Genomic DNA, 5,126 nt, shown 5'->3' on the forward strand with positions numbered 1-5,126 from the left:
CTTAGCCAGCATTTACTACGATCCCTCCCATCCTGCAGGTTACGCAGGAGTTCAAAAATTGTATCGTGCTGCCAAAACGCGATTGAAAAGTCTCCGTTTACCTCAAGTGCAACGATGGTTACAAGAACAAGCTACCTACACTTTACACAAACCCATTCGACGCAAGTTTGCCAGAAGTCGCACCCGAGTGGAAGGCATCGATCATCAATGGCAAGCCGATTTAGCCGATGTCTCTCATTTGGCCAGCTACAATCGTGGCTACAAATATTTGTTTTGTGTCATCGACGTCTTTTCCAAATTTGCCTGGGTCGTGCCCTTGACTTCCAAATCGAGCAGCGAGTTAGTCGAGCCCTGCAACGGGTGTTGAAACAAAGCGGTCGTCACCCTCTTCGATGGCAAACGGACAAAGGCACCGAATTTCTGAACCAAGCTTTCCAAAAAGAATTAAAGAAACGTGACATTCATTTTTTTACCACCGAGAATCCCGAAACCAAAGCCAGCATCGTGGAACGTTTTCAACGCACTTTGAAAGAACGCATGTGGAAATATTCTACGCATCACAACACTCTGAAGTACATCTACATCTTACCGCACCTGGTGCAAGCGTACAACCATCTTACCATCGAAGCATCGGATGTGCCCCGCATGACGTGACTCCCGACAACGAAGTGCTAGTGTTTGAGCGTCTGTTTGGTACGTCCCCGACGAGGGCTGTCCCCAAGAAAAGTGGAATGTTGGCCGTAGGAGATTGGGTGCGCATTGGCAAAACCAAACGCACTTTCGACAAAGGTTACTTACCCAACTGGACGACCGAATTGTTTCGCGTCACTGGACGAGTGCATGGCCGTCATCCTGCCGTCTATAAATTGGAAGACTTGAACGGAGAAGTGCTCAAAGGAACGTTTTATTTGCCCGAGTTACAACGTGTCACCAAAAAAGAAGACGACGTGTACGACATCGAAAGCATTCTCGAACGCAGAACCCGTAAAGTGGGCAAACGACGTGTCAAAGAAGTCAAAGTACGTTGGAAAGGATATCCACCCAGTTTCGATTCTTGGATCGACGCTTGGCAAGTCATCGACTATAAAAAGATGTGACCATCATGCCCTTTCACACAGCAGACGCAGCTACGTCGACCACTCCTTCTTCACCCAGTTCTTCTGTGCAAGATTTACAAAAACAACCCTTGTGGGTGTGGTGTGGAGAACGTGTGCCTAAAACGCAAATCGTCTTTTTCTGCCAAATCTTCGTGGTGTATTGTGTCATCGGTGCAGCCATTGCGAATTTGAGTTTGCAACAAGGAGACAAACAATTGTGGACCATTTTATTGAGCAGTTGCATCGGTTACCTGCTTCCTAATCCCTCCCTGAAATTCTCCTCGAACGGGAACCACGGGAACCTTGTGTCCAGTGCCAGTGTCAGTCACCACTCCAACCACAATCAAAACCCCATTTTAGACGGAGACACGCCTCTGACGTCCGGTAACCCCTCGGAGAGCCACAGAACTCTGGAATTATGAGTAACGAAAGCCAGTTTTACTTAACCTTACCCAGTGACAGTTCCATGGAGGTGTTTCCCAATAACACGTTGTGCTGTTACACGGCCAAATTACCTCAAGCCATCCCCTTAGATCACGAAGCCCATTGGGAAGTGGCTTTAGTAGAAATGATTCACCCGACCCAAGTCCACAATGTCCTTCCCAATCAAAATAAATTTGATGTGGAAGTTCATGACGAGCAATTGCAACAGTGGATGGATACCCATAGCAAATATGAAAAGAAAACCCCTAGCACAAAAAATCAAAGGTACACCGTCTATCACTTGTTCATTCCCCCATGCTATTATTTTAGTGGTCAACATTTGGTCAACACCATAGCCACCAGGTTTAATGGCGTGTTTCTGAAAGCTTTGGAAAATGTCAATAGAGGTATCGTCACCCTGGAGTACCATAAAACAGCTCGTCGCTTCCTGATGAAATTTCCTGAGGGGCGTAAAATGATGACTTTCTTATTTTGTCCTGAATTGTTTGACATGTTGGGCGGAGACATGGAGCTGAGGAAGAAAGTAGAACAAAAAGGACAACCCGAATTACCAGTCATTTACGACAACGATTCTTTTGCCAAGTATTTTCGTACCCCGGTAGAACTGAACCAAGGACTGAATTTGATGTTTGTGTACTCCGATGTGGTGGAGTACAACGTGGTGGGACACACCTCCGTGCCGTTACTGCGTGTCATTCCTTTCAAAGTGGATTCTGCCGCAAACGCTGACGAGGAAGGTGGAAACACTTACCACGTCCACCGCGAATTTGTCCATCCTCACTATTTGCCGGTCAGCAAGTCGTATTTGGACACGGTCAACATTACTATAAAAGGAGATTTGGGACAAAATATTCCATTCACCAAAGGAAAAGTCACGGTGAAACTCCATTTTCGAAAACGGTTCTCTCACGACTCGTAAGTAAGTCATGTATCCAGTGTACCGAGGGGTTGCTCGACAGCGAGGACACGGTTTAGGAGATATGTTAAAATCAGCCTTTCGTTCGGTGGCCCCGGTGTTGAAACCGATGGTGACACGCGGATTGCACGCCTTGAAAGATGCGGCACTGACGCAAGGCAAAGAATTTCTCCAAAATGTCATCATCGACAAACAAAACCCTAAAGAAGCCTTCATGAGGGCAGGCAAAAATGTCTTGCTACAAACAGGCAAAGACATTTTAGGCCGACGAGACACACCTATAAATGCCCTGCACGCTACCGAGTCAGGCATTCAGCAAGGACAAGGCAGAAAGAGACGACGAAGAAGAAAACACCCTTTCACCAGACTTCAAGCTAGAAAGGCCAAGAAAAGAAGAACCGTTCGAGACTTAGACGTTTTCGATTATTGAGAAAGAGACAAAAAAAATGATGCACCGAGAGTCTTGCGCTTGTTCCAAGACGGAACTGGATCTGTTTGCCATGCCCCCCACCATGATGACCATGCAAGAATCCCAGTGGGTGGAATTTCACCCCGTCTCCTCATTGACAGCCTCAGCTCCCATCGAGTTTGAAATCAAAGGACAACCCGAAGATTACATCGATCTGAATAGCAGTTACTTGTACTTGAAAGTCAAACTTGTCGATGAGGATAATTCGCCCCTAGAAAAAGATGAGGTAATAGCTCCCGTCAACAATTTCATGCATTCCTTGTTTAGCGGAGTGGACTTGTACTTGAACAACAAACTGGTCAGTAGCAGCATGGATACTTACCCTTATCGAGCGTACCTGGAAAATCTCTTGACGTACGGAATAGACACCAAGAACACTCATCTCAATGCCTGTGTGCTATGGGAAGCTGACGAAGCAGGCCAGTTTGAAACATTCGAAACTGATGGAACCAAAATACCAAACAATGACGGATTTGTAGAACGAAGAAACAGAATCAAAGATGGACAGAGTTTAGAACTAATGGATCGTTTGCATTTGGACATGTGGTTACAAGAGAAATATTTGCTAAACGGGGTGAATGTTCGCCTGAGACTGAATCGTAGCAGTGCCGCTTTCCATTTGATAGGTACTACTGCTTGCAAAACTGTCATCGAGGAAGCCAGGCTCTACGTACGACGCGTAGAAGTGTTACCTAAAGTGGGTAACGACATCAGTCAAACATTGAGCAGAACGACCGCCAAGTATCCCATACGACGCGTGGAAGTGAAAACCTTCACCATTCCCAAGGGACAGCGATCCATGATCGAAGATCATCTGTTCCAAGGACAGCTACCCAAACGTTTGATCGTTGGTATCGTCGAAAATGAAGCCTGCAACGGAGCTATCGCTAAAAATCCTTTCTACTTTCAACACTTTGGCGTGTCCAAGATCGAAGTCAGTCGCGATGGCAAGACCTTGTGTACCCGACCCTTTGAACCTGACTTTGAGAAGAAGAATTACTTGAGGTCGTACTTGTCCCTGTACGAAGCCACCGGACAGTTAGGAACCAATACAAGTCACGGCATTACGTACGAAGATTACGCAGGAGGTTACGCTTTGTGGGCTTTCGATTTCACTCCAGACCAAGGCAGCGACGAGGGACATTTCCACCCTATAAAATCCGGCCAAATTCGTGTGGAAATTCAGTTTGCAAACCGAGACCCTGATGTAACGGTGAACGTCATCCTGTATGCAGAATTCGATAATACGATAGAAATCAACAGTTTGAGAGAAGTCATCCTAGATTACTAGAAGCCATGGAAGACTGTTATCCCTCTTTACCTAGTGAAGAAACTTTGGAGATGAAATGTGAGGAGACCGTGGAAAAAGAAGAAGTGATCATGATGAAGTCGAGATGGCCAGAACAAGAAGCCCATTTAGTCTCCTGTTTTGCCAAACACTTGGTGGAAAAAATGACGGAATTGATCAAGAAAAATTGTTATGGATGTCAAAACGATCAACCCAGTCAAATTCAACACGATAAATGCCTAATGTTAAGTCAAGAAGAAAAATTGGACGAGTATCTGGACGAAGCTTGGAGTCTCATCTCGGACAAAGACGTGTTGCACCAGTGGTATAAAGACTTGCGTGAACATTCTTGTCCACCATTACCCACTCAAGAGATCCATCGTATCGAAGCTCTCCTGAATCAGAGTGAGGAAACAGAACGAATAACCGTTTATTCGTCAGACATTTTCAAGCAAAAAGTCAGGATCGAATTGACGACTTATTATTACCTGTGAAGAAGAAAAAAAGCACACACAAAACATGGATACCTGGGAACTTTATTACCTTTTGAACCACAGTTCGTATACGGCTTCTTGGAATCCTGTCGTCTGTGCTAAAGATGAACTCCCTCATCGCAAACCTAAAGACCATCAAGCTTACGTGATCAACACGGACGACAGTCATCTCCCAGGAACCCACTGGGTATCCGTCTACTTTCTTCAAGAAGGATGTGTGGAATATTTCGATTCGTACGGATTGCCCCCTTTGGAAGACGATATCATCGACTTTATGAGAAGAAATGCTCAGACTACCTGATTCAATAACGTGAAATTACCAGGCACAGATTCCTTGGTGTGTGGACAGTACTGTGTGTATTTTCTGCATCATCGCAGCCTGGGCTATTCCTTAGAACATTTAGTGACTCATTTTGAT

The sequence above is a fragment of the Sinohyriopsis cumingii genome, chromosome 7 (assembly GCF_028554795.1).
Source record: "Sinohyriopsis cumingii isolate HCF-2022 chromosome 7, ASM2855479v2, whole genome shotgun sequence".
In the NCBI taxonomy this organism is placed as follows: domain Eukaryota; kingdom Metazoa; phylum Mollusca; class Bivalvia; order Unionida; family Unionidae; genus Sinohyriopsis; species Sinohyriopsis cumingii.